This window comes from Miscanthus floridulus, chromosome 16 (genome assembly GCF_019320115.1).
Source record: "Miscanthus floridulus cultivar M001 chromosome 16, ASM1932011v1, whole genome shotgun sequence".
NCBI lineage: Eukaryota > Viridiplantae > Streptophyta > Magnoliopsida > Poales > Poaceae > Miscanthus > Miscanthus floridulus.
Genome location: NC_089595.1, coordinates 112,670,943 through 112,685,927, shown reverse-complemented (window position 1 = coordinate 112,685,927; position 14,985 = coordinate 112,670,943).

The window sequence follows — 14,985 nt, the reverse complement described above, 5'->3', positions numbered from 1 at the left end:
TCTGCCCCTCTCTCCCGAAATGGCCCTGACTACCTCCTTTTATAGTTACAAGGAGGAAGCGAGAGGTACATGAGAAGGCTACTATTTGCTGACGTATTCCGCTTCCTGGAGCAGTATGGCGTCGTGGGAGTTCCCGTCGATGTCTAGTCGGTATGGTCTTCAAGGCTGACGACATGCTGCGCTCTTGTACTTTTGTTGACTCGGTGAAGTGTCGAGGTCTGGTGGCTGCTGTAGCCGAGACCCACTATGCTGAGGCCTGCTGTGCCGAGGCCTTTAGCAGGTGGCAATGTGAGGTCTGGGCGGCCATCGTCGATAGTTGATTTAGGCGGAACAGTGCGAAACGTGCGTCTACAGGATACGGTACCATGTATTGTCAGTAAGGGATGGTAAAAAGGCGATTTGACCGTTGTCCTGTTGCTCCTGTCGCGGCGTACTGCCGATCGTGGCTTACGTAGTGGGGGTAGCTGGGCGCATTAATTGGATGCGATAGCCTGCCAGAGTGACTTTTGAGACGGAGGCGACGAGGTTGCGGGACGAGCCCAGCCTCGGGCGAGGCGGAGCATGGCCAGTTCGCCCGAGGCCCTACCGGGAGCCTCGGGCGAGGCGGAACTCGGTTAGTTCGTCCGAGGCCTATCGGGGGTCTCGAGCGGGGCGGAGCGGTCGGTTCGCTGGTCCCGAGGTCACAGGAACCTGGTTCTGACTCCCCACGTCGTGTTCGTCCTTGGTGCAGGAGTTTAGGCAGCACAGTGGCCGGTAATCCCTGCACAGTCCCGTCGTGGATGGCAGGGTGCTGACGTGACGGACGTCTGGTCTGCCACTTCGCTGTACTGTGCCGTCGTGTGGTTTGTCGGAGTGGTTGAGCGCCTCGATGGGACGTGCGGAAGTGACATGCTGGTCATACTCGGTCTTATGCGTCGTGGGGATCTAGTACGGCTTGATGCAGGACATGGCGGGCGACGTGCTGGTTGCCGTGTAATGACGTCGTAGGGGGCAGTGGCTCTGCAGATGCCGAGGCCGAGCCATCGTGGGGGGCTCGGTGGTCATGGACCCTCAGGCTGCCGAGCCCGTGAAGCAAACTGTCGAGGCCTTGGGGGGAGCTATTGGCCCTGGGTACTGATTCCGAGGCCACAGTAGCCCAGATGTGGCTCCCCACGCTGCATTGTCCTCGGAGCAGGAGCTGGCAGCATAGTGAGGCATGGGCGTCACGGTGGTTAGTACAGTGGCGGGTAACCCCTGCCCAGTCCTGCCTCCTGTCCCGTCAGTCGCTCTGCGGTACTGTGCCGAGCATGCGGCTGGTGTCAGGGGCAGCAGTCGGCTGAGTTAATGCGACACGGCGTTTTGTCAGAGGGACGGGAGGAGGAAGAGGCAGCGGAGTGCTGCCGAGCCCGCCTCGCGCGAGACGGAGGATCGGTGGCCCGGCCGAGGCCTGCGACGAGAGAGGGGGTCGGCCGAGGCCTTTGGTAGGGGGTCGCCCGAGGTCAGCGGCGAGGGGGCCTCGGGCGAGTCGGAGAATTGCAGACCTCGGTGATGGGGCCTCGGGCGAGTCGGAGAATCGGCCGAGGCCAGCAGCGTTTAGCTGGTTTCGATTTTTACGAAGTCTAAGCAGTCATTTTTTGGATCTTGCTTAGGGTACCCCTTCTCACGGTATCCGACAGCGAGTCATGGTCGTGGATCTAGCGAGTTCAAGGTCGCTTCCTTAGCGTTTGTCTTGAGCCCCCGAGCCATGTCGGGTCTTCGTGGGGGTCGATGTGAGTTGTGTGCGTTACCCCATCCGGTTCCTCACAAACCAGAGGGGCTGAGTTTCATCGCTTGTCCCGATCGCTCAGGCTCGAAGACTAGCTAGGTGAGTTTGCTAACGGGTGTGATCGAGTGGAATCTGGGTCTATCATTCGTGATGGGGTCGATATAGCCCTCTTGTGACATTCCACTACTCCTTTACCTGCAACTCGGCAGATGCCTAGGTCGTTCCGGAGACCAACCCGGGTGGCCTAACGGCCTCCCCTCGATGGAGATTCTATGGGCCTAGCGAGAGGTTCAGGATCGAACGAGAAGGTTGAGATGACCCAGTCTGCCGGACCGGGCTAGGGCCGCACAGTGCTCATCTACGGTTTTCTCCCCTGGCTCTGTTGGTTACTCATGTCGAATGAGGCAACCGCCGCTTCGTGACGCAACACGGAGCGTTCTAGTGCATTTCGCTGCACATGCGATGCTTAGTTCCCGAGCCCCCGGGCGATTCAGGGCCCAAATCGTCTGGGAGGCACGAGCGTATGGAATGAGATGCGCGTATGGATGTATGAAATGATTTATAAGGAAATAGAGGGGTTCGGTACTGCTCACCTTGGTGGCTAAAGTGACGGGGTTCGGAAAGCTTCAGTCGGAAATGTCCGACCAGGACCTGCGCTCGTCAACCATGGGTGAGCCCTTGTGTGAATAGTTTTTGTATTAATGAACACATGCTCACCTTGATGGAGTCGGCACGGCCCACATGGGGCATCCCTTTGCTTCCTACCTTGGTAGCTGCCTCGTCTGCATGAGAAGGTCAGGAGCTCCATGTTCTTCTACTAAGCATCTATGGGTGCGACGCCCTTGAGGTACCTGTTGTGCTTGCCGAAGCCGAGGGAGTGGAACCGAGCGGATCCCTCACGGTCGCAGTGGTATTTGCAGTAGTAGAAAATGTAAAAGTTAAGTTTGTGGGTGAGTCCCCGTGTGAATAGTTTTTTTGTATTAATGAATACATCAGTATTGTCCTTGTGACAGAACCATGATATCCTTTCTCTATTTATATCCTAGCATAACCTTCGTTCTTATCCTTTCTCTCTCGTACCAGCCCGTTTGTCCTGTAGGGTGCGACCTTGGGAGTCTGGGGCGTGGCCCGCGGGGCTCGACTACTCGCATCCATAGGGAAAGGTGGGGTGCATTCGGTTGGGAGTAAGAACAGAGTTACGTAGGGTAATCAAAGACATGGAATGTGTTTCCGTTCGGGGACAAAGTTGTTTATTATGTGATGGTAAAAAGAAAAGGTGGTTAGACCAAAATTAGGGGAAAAACGACGTAGCTGTTCAATGTTAAGTGTTGGTGAGAGCATTGCCGTTGTTGTCCTCCAGTCGGTAGGTGCCCGGTCGGATTACTTCGATCACCGTATAGGGCTCTTCCCATGGTGGAGAGAGCTTGTGTTTTTCGTCGGTCGTGCCGCTAGCAGATGCGGCCGGGCTGGTTTGATATCTTGTAGGATATAAGTAGTTTAGTGAACGTAAGAAAGTTTAAGTTCGTGGAGGAGCCCCCGTGTAAACGTTTCTGTGTGCTTAACGGTTATAATGGTATTTTGTTTTCTGTGATGGAGTCACTCCGTTCAGGAAAGCTTGTTTCCTTTCGTTCCTCTGCTTTCCCTTAGCATAACTTTGTTTTTTATTTCTTTCTTTCTCGTACCTACCCGTTTGTCTCATAGGCTACAACCTTGGGAGCCCGGGGCATGGCCCGCGAGGCTCAGTTGCCCGTAACCGTAGGAAAAGGCGGGGTGCGATCGGTCGGAATTTTTAAAGCAAAGCTACGTAAGGTAAATTAAAGGAATGAACCACCCCTTTGCTAGGGTAGGAAGGAGTTTCTCCACACGACAGTAAACAAAACAGAGAGGTAGTAGTTAAGCATAATGATAGTAGTGTACTCTAGTGGAGCCCCCGAGCGCCCTGGGCCGAAAAGTGTTTGGGTCAGGGTGCTTTTGCAGGAGCATATACTAAGTAAGTAATGGTAAGACTGAAACTTAGGGGGAGAAAAAACGACATAGTTGTTCCAAGGTGTTCGGAGAGAGCGTCATCGTTGTTGTCCTTCAGTCGGTAGGCGTCTGGTCAGATCACTTCATCCTTCAGTCGTCTGGATCCTTGCCCGCTGCACCCCCTTCATTGGTTGCTGCCTCCTCGCCTATGGCCCTGCGCCTCTCGTCGTCGAAACGACATAGGTGTTGCTTGGTGGGCTTTGAGCCCGGGATAAGGTGTAGTGCATGCTCGATGACCTCCCCTGGTATCCCCGGCATGTCAGAAGGCTGCCATGCGAAGACATCGCGATTGTCGCGTAGGAAGTCGATGAGCTTGCATTCCTATTTGGCCGGGAGCTGGGTCCCGATTCGCGCCATTTTGGCTGGGTTGGTGGGGTCGACACCCACCGCCTTGGTTTCCTCGAGCAGGCGGAAGGCTGTCGAGGAGGTCGGTTTGTTGTAGTCTAGGACTGCTGGGGTTGACGACTCCCTGAGCTGCAGGAGCTCAGATGAGATGACGACCGCAGTGGCGAGCTCGTAGTGCTCGCGGTCGCAGGCGAAGGCGTGTGAGAAGGCGTTACTCACGGTGATGACGTCGTTTGGTCCCGGCATCTTCAACTTAAGGTAGGTGTAGTTGGGGATTGCCATGAATCTTGCGTAGCATGGCCGCCCCAAGATGGCGTGGTAGGACCCCAGAAAGTCCACCACCTCGAAGGTGAGGACCTCCGAGCGGAAGTTGGCCCGATCGTCGAACGTGATGGGCAGATCGATCTGTTCGAGCGGGTATGCCCATGCTCCTGAGATTACCTCATGGAAGGGGAGCCTGCCAGGCAGAGCTCCGACCGGGGGATGCGCATGGCATCGAAGGTGTCGATGTATAGGATGTTGAGGGCGCTGCCCCCGTCCATCAGCACCTTGGTGAGGCGCTTCTTGCGGACGATGGGGTCGATGATGAGCGGGTAGCGTCTCGGTCTTGCGATGTGGGAGGGATGGTCCCTCTGATCAAAGGTGATCAGGGATTCTAACTAGCTGAGGAAGGAGGGGACGGCCGTCTTGGCGACGCATGCCTCTCGATAGCGGATCTTGTGCTGGCGCTTGGACCAGACGACATCGGATCTGCCGAAGATCATGATGCACTCATCGAGCTCGGGGAAGCCATCTCCGTCCTTGCCTGTCGCACCCCCCTTCTTGTCTGCCGCCTCTTTGCTGTCTCCCTCCTTTGGCCCGCTGACCTATTGGAGGAAGCGTTTGAGGAGCTCGCATTCCTTGTAGAGGTGCTTGATGGGGTAGGCATGGTTGGTGCATGGACCATCCATGAGTTTGTTGAAGTGGTCAGGCAGTCCCTGTTGGGGTTGCTTGGTCGTGCGATCGGTCGCGGCGACCAGCACGGAGCTGTCCGACCGGCGTTGATCTTTTTTGTTTTTCTTGCCCCTCTACGTGGAGGGGCCTTCGTCCAGGTCTGTGTGCTTGGCTTTGACCTCGTGCCGGCCTCTGCTGAAGACCGCTCCAACCACCTCCTTGCCAGAGGCGTGGTTGGTGGCGATGTCGAGTAGGTCGCGGGTGGTATGGGGTTTTAAGCCGCCAAGCTTATGGAGCAGGGACTCATAGTTCGTCCCAGAGAGGAACGCGCTGATGATGTCTGCGTCGACGACATCGGGGAGGGAGATGCATCGCTGGGAGAACCTATAGATGTAATCCCACAGGGACTCATTGATAGCTCTTGAGGTCCTAGGAGTTTCTCGGGCGGACGTACGTCCCCTGGAAATTCCTGACGAAGACCCTCTTGAGGTTCGCCTAGTTGCGGATGCTGTCGTGCGAAAGGAATTCAAGCCATGCCCGAACATGTTCCCCCACGCAAATGGGAAGGTATTGAATGATGAAATAGTCATTATCCACTCCTCTGGCCCGACAGGCGAGCCGGAAGTCTTCAAGCACAATGCCTGGGTCGGTCTCCCCAGTGTATTTGGTGATGTTGGTGGGTGGACGGAAATGTTGCGGGAACGGTGCTCTCTGGATACGCCGGCTGAAGGCCCATGGCCCTAGGCCCTCAGGGCTGGGGCTCCGGTCGTATGGCCGGTGACCGCGCGTGGGGCGCATTTCACCAGTTCCCTCGATGGTTTGGCCAGGGTCCGTGTTGCCTGCTATCGTACGGTGGACATCGTTATTGTGTCGAGCCTGACGCCGGTTGCCGATGCTGCTGCGAGCGTCTTGGTGTGGATCGGGCCGCTCGTGTACCGGCGGTTGGTGTCGAGCAGACGCCAGGTTGGACCATGGCGCGTCTGCCGAATCCCAAGCCGGGCCTGACGGCTGTGGCGGCAAGCGAATGGAGCGATCCATCTGGTGCGTCCTTGTCCCTCCGGTGGGGAGAGAGGGCGCGGGTCGAAGTTGCGACGCGGAGGTTTTCGCCTGTTGGACGGTGGCGGCATCTACTAGAACTTAGAGGTTCCGGTAGACTGCCCATTCCTGGGGGTCGGCGGGCTCGAGAACGCTGCGTAGAAGCATTGCCGCAGCGTCGATGTTCTGGCCAGCTCGAGCAAATTGAGGGAGATCGTTCCCCTCGTTCATGATGTCATGTTGGACCTGACGGGCGTGACCCCAGGCGCCACTCGCCAGGCCATGCGCGTGGGGCGCAACAGGTCGTACTGATGGTGCCGGCGCAGGCGGCGGCTGGTTCTGCCGTCGTTGTCATAATTCCTCAGCGTGTGCTTACACAGACACAAGAGCCCCCGCACGCAGGTCCGGAGGGGTGTGAGTTTGCGCAGACTCCGCCACCACCGGCGGCTGTCCCGGAGCGTCCGCCATAGCGCACTCCTAGGACGGACGGTGGCTGGGCGCCACATCACCGATGCTGGAACCATCGCTCTCGCCCTCACCATCCGAGAGTTCATGGGAAATGGTAGGAACGCAGCCTGCCATTCCCACGAACTCGGACGTGAGGGGGGATGGTGCCAGCATCCTTTAGAGCCCCCGAGCGTATGCGTCCACGGAGGACGCGAGGCCATAGGGGAACCGATCGTATGGTGTTTGTGGCATGGGCGGTACATTCCCTTCGGGTGATTGGTGGGAGACAGTAAATAAAGAGCGAATAGTAGTACGCGTATTACTTACAGTGAGGTTTGAGCAGAGAGTTTACTCGGAATGAAGCGCAGATGCCGCATCGTCGAAGTTGTGTGTCCCGGAGTCGATGGAGGATGTCCCTCTGATGGGTGTCGGGTCACGATCCTTCTCGTGGAGATGTAGTACGCCGAGCCGATCAGCGACGAAGTCCAGGCTTCCGAAGAGGAAGGCCTGGGATGGCTCGAAAATAGGTGGAACCCGCATCCCGGTGGGCGAGAGTGCGGGAAACTCCAACGAGCCAAAGCGAATCATATCGCCCGAGCCCACCATGGTAGGGGTGGCAGAAGAATGGGCCATCCGATGACCAAAAAAGTGTTGAACGTACAGCGTCTTCCCCACGAACGGTGCCAACTGTCGGTATAGAAAGTGACCAACTAGTGAATATTTGTAGTTTTGCTGTACGTTGTGATCGGAGGTGGCCTAGCACTCAATGACACAGGATTTATACTGGTTTAGGCAACATGCCCTACGTCCAGTCAGGGTCGGTCGGTGACTTTATTCCTGAGCCTAGGTGCTCGAAGTTTGCTGTGGGGTTACAAACAAGAAGGAGAAAGATGGGGTGTACAAGAGGCCCGGTTGGCTCCGGTCGGAAGGGCCGAGAGCGACGGGGACTCCGCTATGAGCTAAGTGTCCAAGCATGTGCTTGAGGTCTAAACCTTACGGTTCTGTGGTTGTGAGCTATTGGACTAATGAATCTAGAGGAACTGAGCTTGGATCATTCGGTCTCCCCTTGTTGGAGGAAGCACACCCCCTTTTATAGATGAAGGGGATGACTTTACAAGTGAGCGGGTGAGGGTATGTATGCTGCCGAGCCTTGTTGCCCACGCCTACCGAGCCTTGTTGCCCACACCGACGGGTACAAGATAGTGGTAGGCGCCTACAACACTGTTGTTGTCACTGTAGAATGTTAGATGCACACAGGAGGTCGTGCTACCTCTTTCAGAGATGGTGGACGTCGGTACCTACAAATATTGTTTGATGCATAGAGTCATGTGAGGAGTCTCGCTATGTTCACCTGGTACGGTAAATCCAGGTGCCCATACCGCTATCGATGTCTAGAGACACGCGGGGGGCCTTACCGTATGTGAGTTTTAGCGGCCCCTACAATACTGTAGAGGGAGATGTCAGTGCCTACAATACTATTTGTGTCAGGGTGGCTGCAGAGTACTGTTCCGTGCAGGGTATGGTCCCTGGTACAGTGGTTTTGAATTGTGAGCCTTGCCTTGCCTTTCTCCGTACGTCTTCTAGGTCCTACCGAACGGGCGTCCCCGGTCAGATGGCTCCAGTCGACTCTGAGTGCGCCGGTCAGAGAAGAGCGATGAGCAGGATTCCTACGATCCCTGGTTGGAGGGACGCGGGGTCAGAGTCGGAAGTAGGGCTCAGGGCAGGCCTTTTGATCGGAGAGGCCATCCGGAGATGGCTGGAGCCCGAATCGAGTGCTCCAGTCGGATAGGTGGGCCGAAGTAGCTGACGAGCGGGCGTTGCTCTTCTTGGGCCTAGCCTTCTGGTCGGTTGCTGGACCGCCCCTTTGCCCTGTTGTTTTTAGACTCTTGGGCCGAGCCTTGGTGCAGAAGCCGGTCCTCGACGGACCCTGGGTTTATGAACCTAACACTATGTCTAGTGGATCCTTTTAGTACTATCAATGGTATCAGACGCCTAACTAGGCGCAGATCAAGCTCTTGGAGTATATCAGAACAAGAAAGTAGAAGGAGGGGACTCAATTTGCCAATCGGATCGAAACCCTAACTCAACACGAAACCCTAACCCTAACCGCAAGAGAGTAAGGACGAAGAAAGGGAGGACCTACCCGGACTCCCCGCCGCGCTTCACCACCGCCATCGCGCAGGCAGATTGGGCCAAGCCGCCGCTTGACGTTGGGTCGTCGGTGCGTGGGCTCAGGGCGCCGATGCGAGGCTAGTCGACGGTGGGCGTGCTCACCCACTGGGGAGCGCGTGCTCTGGTGAAGGGGAGTTCGCTTCAGCACCGCACTCCTCCTCCGGTTGCCTTGCGTGGCCGCTTCAGACGCCACCGGGTCAGAGAGAAGAGAGAGGGAGAGAAAGAACACAAATGAGCTAGGGTTGGGGCGCACCGTCGCGGCGGAGGAGTTTTGATCTCACGAGAATGACGCCTGACCGTCGGATGATGATCGACGGCTCAGAACGAATCAGGCCAAAAGCGGCTAAGGCGGGATTGGAGATTCCCGGCCTAGGCCCATGTTGCGGCTTGGGCGCAGGGGAGCAGGCGCACGCGCCGTGTTGAGCCGCCGCTGGGCCACGCGCGTGGATACAATAAAGAGATGGCCCGCGGACTGTTTCACCAGGCCAGGCCGAATGAATAGTAAACGTAGAGTTTTTGTTTTATTATTTTTAGAAGCAAATTTTTTATGCTTTTGTCTAGTTTAAATCTCTGTCAAAATTTGAATCAACGGGATAATTTTTTAGAGAGTAGATGAGTACAGTAAAATGCTTATGAAAAGTGGATAAATTATTTTTTCATGTTCCCGCTGTAATGTTAAAGTTTATCATCTTCTAATTAAATTCGAACCAACGGGAGAATTTAATTTGAAGATCAGTTATTTTTAGTCAGCAAATTATAATATTGTTATTTTTTGGACCAATGTTGATAATAGCAATATTATAATGTTTATTCATAAGTTTTTCCATGCATTAATTCTATTTCTGCCCAACGGTGATGTAGAATTAGTGTATAAGAAAGTAGTATGCTCTAATTTTGACCAACGTTAAATTAATGCATGCAATTATTATGTCATATTTTTCCACTATCTCTGACGGTGTTTTTCAGGACTCAACCCAATAGCATTTATCTCGCACACATCGTCTCTTGAAGGGGGCAACTATAGGGTATAGCGAGAGAAGTATGAACTAGCACTTGCGCTGTCTGAAAATGACCTAGCGCTTGCCTCCCCGTGTCCTACTGAGCTAGTGGACCCGGTGAGGGAAGAAAATGAGACCGATGCTGATTTCACTGCTCGGCAGCGAGATCATGCAGAAGTGCGGATGAAATATAATCTTGAACGCAAGAAATGGGCATTTCAAACCGCAAGTGCTTGATGGTGGCTAAGTCCACTATTTTAGATGTGATAAGGAGATCTATCCCAGATTGTGACACCGCCACAGAATACCTCAAGAAAGTGGAGAGTCAGTTTACTAGCTCTTCAAAGGCTTATGCCAGTACTCTGATCAAGAAATTGTTCAATGAGAAATACACTGGTGGCGGTATCATAGAGCACATACTAAAGATGAGCAACACGGCTTCGAAGCTGAAGCCAATGGATTTGAGGCTCAAGGATGAGTTTTTGATTTATTTGGTTTTTGCTACCTTGCCTAAGAAATATGAAACTTTGGTTGTAAATTACAACATGCAGCCCGATAAGTGAGATATAGAGAAGCTCATCGCAATGTGTGTTCAAGAAGAGGAGAGGCTGAAAAGCTCACAGGGTGACTCTACCAACCTTGTGAGGGACAACAAAAAGAAGAATTTCAATAAGAATGCTAAACCTCAAGGGAAAGCCCCTTAGAATGACCACCATCAGAAGAACAATAATGCTCAAGTTGAGAAGGATCCGTGTAAATGGTGCAAGAAGCATGGACATTACCAGAGGGACTGTCCAGACTTCCTGAAGAGCCTTCTGAAGAGAGGTGAGAATATCATTACATTCATAGATGAATCCTTGTTTTTAAGTTATGTAAAATCTACATGGTGGATTGATTCAGGAGCAATTGTTCATGTTGCAAATTTATTACAAGGATTCTGTACGAGGAGGACCCTACAAAGAGGAGAAAGAAGAATTAAAGTTGCAAATGGAGTTAAAGCTGAAATTGAGGCCATTGGAGATCTCTCTCTAGAATTAGATGATAGTTTTAGACTTCAGCTTTCAGACATTCTTTATGTACCCTCTTTGCGTAGAAACTTAGTGTCTCACGACTAGACGATAATGGTTATGATTGTCATTTTGGTAATGGCAAATGTCGTATTGTGTATAATAATAAGTGTGTTGGTCTTGCTTTCCGACAAGACAAGCTTTATTTATTATCACTTTTTGAGAATGTGAATGTTGTGGGCATTGAGAATGAGAATGCTTCCTCGTATATGAATTTAAGTAATAAGCGAAAGAGAGTTCATGACACATCATTGAAATTATGGCACTGTCGTTTAGGCCATATTTCGAGGGGGGAATAGAGAGATTGATTAAGAAATCAATTCTTCCGCCTTTAGAATTTTCAGATTTAGAGCAATGCATTGATTGCATAAAAGGAAAGTACGTTAAGAAAATAAAGAAAGATGCCAAACGAAGCGCATGAATTTTAGAAATAGTTCACACAGACATATGTGGTCCTTTTCCTATAAAAAGTGTGGATGGTTATGATTCATTTATAATATTCACAGATGATTATTCTCATTTTGGCTATATTTATCCAATTAAGGAAAGATCGTACGCGTGGGATAAATTTAAGATATTTAAGGCTGAAGTAAAAAATCAGCACAACTTAAAGATTAATGTAGTAAGATCCGACCATGGGGGAGAGTACTACGGTCGACACACCCCATATGGCCAAGTTCCTGGACCTTTTGCAAGGTTCTTATAGGAAAATGGCATAGTTGCCCAGTATTCTACACCGGGCGAGCCACAGCAGAATGGAGTAGCTGAAAGATGCAATAATACCTTAATGGATATGGTGAGAAACATGATAAGTTACTCTACCCTACCGATAAGTTTATGGATGGAGGCATTAAAAACCGCCAATCATATTCTTAATCGAGTGCCAAGCAAGTCGGTGCCCAAAATACCATATGAGTTGTGGACAGAAAATGAACCCTCACTTAACTATTTACGTGTGTGGGGTTGTCCAGCTGAGGCTAAAGTCTTTAACCCAAACAAAGGGAAGCAAGACTCCAAGACAGTCAGTTGCCATTTCATTGGTTATCCAGAAAAGTCAAAAGGTTATCGCTTCTATTGTCTTGGCAGACAAACGAAGTTTGTAGAAACAAGACATGATGTGTTCTTGGAGGATGATATGATAGGGGGAGAATGGTAGCGTGAGAAATTAATTTTGAAGAGAAACGGGTATACGTGTCCACTCCAATGGTTCAGGAACCATTCTTCATGCTAATTGTTGTTGTTGTACCAACAGTGAAAGACATTGTAGTAACAGCACCTGCTGTTAGCTCTCCTGTGGCAACAATGAATGAACATCAGGAACCTATCGTTCAGGATCCCATAGAACCCATTGTCACACATGAGGAGGCGCAACAACAGCCTCATATAGAACAAGCATCATCTAACGAGGCCCCTAGAAGGTCTCACAGAGTCACGAGATCAGTCATTCCTGAAGATTACAAAGTTTATGAATGTGAGGAATTTTAAAGGGAGGGTGATCCCACATCATTTGAAGAAGCCATGAGAAGCGCTCACTCATCAAAGTGGCTTGAAGCCATGGAAGATGAAATGAAATCAATGAAAACCAACGGTGTTTGGAACTTAGAAACAATTCCTAAAGAAGCCAAGACAGTAGGCTGTAAATGGCTCTACAAAACCAAACATGACTCCAAATGGAATATAGAAAGATTCAAAGCGCGACTTGTGGCGAATGGCTTCATGCAAAGAGAAGGTATAGATTATAATGAGACATTTTCTCCAGTCTCATGTAAGGATTCTTTTAGAATAATAATGGCGCTTATAGCACATTACGATTTAGAATTGCATCAAATGAATATAAAGATGGTATTCCTAAATGGGGATCTGGAGGAAAATGTTTACATGGCACAACCGAAAGGTTTTGTTATGGAAGGAAAAGAACGTATGGAATGCCGCCTGAAGAAATCCCTTTACGGATTAAAACAAGCTTCAAGACAGTGGTATTTGAAGTTTGATAGTACAATAAGAAAGTTTGGGTTTCAAGAAAATATAGAGGACAATTGCGTTTATGCAAAGTTCAAGAATGGGAAATACATTTTCCTAGTCTTGTACGTGGATGACATCTTGCTCGCTAGTAGTGATGTTAATCTACTACTAGAAACAAAGAAGTTCTTGTCCTCGAAGTTTGATATGAAGGATCACGATGAAGCTTTGTTCGTCCTAGGAATAGAGATTCACCGAGATAGAGAAAAGGGGGTTTTAGGATTATCACAAAAGGCATACTTAGAAAAAGTTCTAAAAAATACAGTATGCAAAATTGTAAGTCTTCACCTGCTCCCATAGTTAAGGGCGATAGATATGGGGAATTTCAATATGCCAGTAACCAATATGAGATCGATCAAATGAAAGCGGTTCCATATAGTTCAGCTGTCGAAAGTTTATAGTATGCTCAAGTGTGTACTCACCCTAACTTAGCATTTGTTACCGGATTACTTGGCAGATATCAGAGTAATCCAGGAATAGAACACTGGAAATTATTAAAGAAAGTTTTGCGTTACCTGCAAGGTACGAAGGGTCTCATGCTAACGTACAGAAGATCTGATTCCCTACGCATAGAGGGGTATTAGATTCTGATTATGCGGGAGATGACAGAAAGTCCACGTCAGGATACATATTCACTCTCGCAGGAGGAGCTATATCATGGAAAAGCTCAAAGCAAACCGTCACTACATCATCCACAATGTATGCCGAGTTTGTAGCATGTTATGAGGCCACAGGGCAGGTGAATTGGCTGAAGAAATTCATGCCCGGGTTGAAAGTGGTAGACGACATACATAAGCCACTTAAGTTATACTGCGATAATAATCCAGCAGTATGTTATGCTCACAATAATAAGTCAAGTGGTGCTGCCAAACACATTGACATAAAGTATTATGTTGTGAAAGATAAAGTCCGGGACATATAATTAGTCTTGAGCATATAAGAACAGAAAAGATGCTCGCGGATCTGCTTACAAAAGACTTACCACCCAACGTGTTGAGAGAACACTTAGCCGGCATGGGTTTAAGGGAAAGCCTATGATTCCTGGACAATAAGGGCCTAGTTGAGAATCTGTCTCATAACAGAGAGGTGCATTGTAGCTGTTTAATCTAATGGCAACTGACCGTGACGATGAGGCACGCTCTATGCACTGATCTGTGATGGAGTGAGAATAAGGTAAAGTAAGTTGAGTTTAAGTCATAAGGTAAGATCAAGGGGGAGAATGTTAGGTTGATCTCTCCACCAACTTAGCCCAACGACAAATTGGGTCTTTGATCCACGCCCTGATTGAGGCTGCCCAACCGTTCTATGGTTGGTGAGCCCCGTTGCACAGCGCCATCAAAAGGACGGTGGGGGGCCGGGGCACAGGGCACGAGGTTCACTTGCGTCGTCAGAAACCCCACCTACATCCTAACCCTAGCTGGTCTAGAGAGGGGGCGCTGCCAGCGATGAGAAGCACCGCCACCGGCCACCACCGCCTCTGCACCGCCGCCACTGTGACCACGCCTTCACCGTCGGACTTCACCGCCTCACCGACAAGCACCGCGATGGCCAGCTCGTCTACTGTGAAGGCGGTCGATGGTTTGCCAGCCCACATCTCTCTCTGTTTGCTAGCACTAGATTACGTTCTAGGGTTTACTATTTCATTTCAATGTTAGATATACATTTATGGCCAGTGAATCCTGTTAGTACTATTATCATGTAGTAGTAGTGTGTATGCATTGCCGAGGGCTTGCACGACTATATTATTATACATACTGGTCATGCAATAATCATGCATGATATGATCATGTAGCAGCATGCATGCAGCGCAACTGATGAACTGAGAACACGTGGTGGCGGGTATGGAGGACTGGTGCTGTACCTGTACTACGTACGTACTGCTGCTGATGTAGACTACAGTAGTAGATATCTCCTCACGTCAACTGGATGGTGTACGTATATATAGCATAGCTAAGCTGTTCATGAATGGCAATGGCCCCTGCTTCTGTTGCGCGCCTTTTTCCATCAATCAGGAGGGTCGCGTGCTGAGCATCCATCGGGCTCGGGCCGGTGCCTTTTTCCATCAATCAGCTGTGTGCTTAGTGCTAGGGTTCATCAGGTAGCTGTTTTTTTTTTGGAAAAAAAGAAGAAGGTATCGCTGGTGTCTTGATGAGGTACTAGCAGGAACGTCTGCATGCTGGTACTCAAGCACGCGTGCATT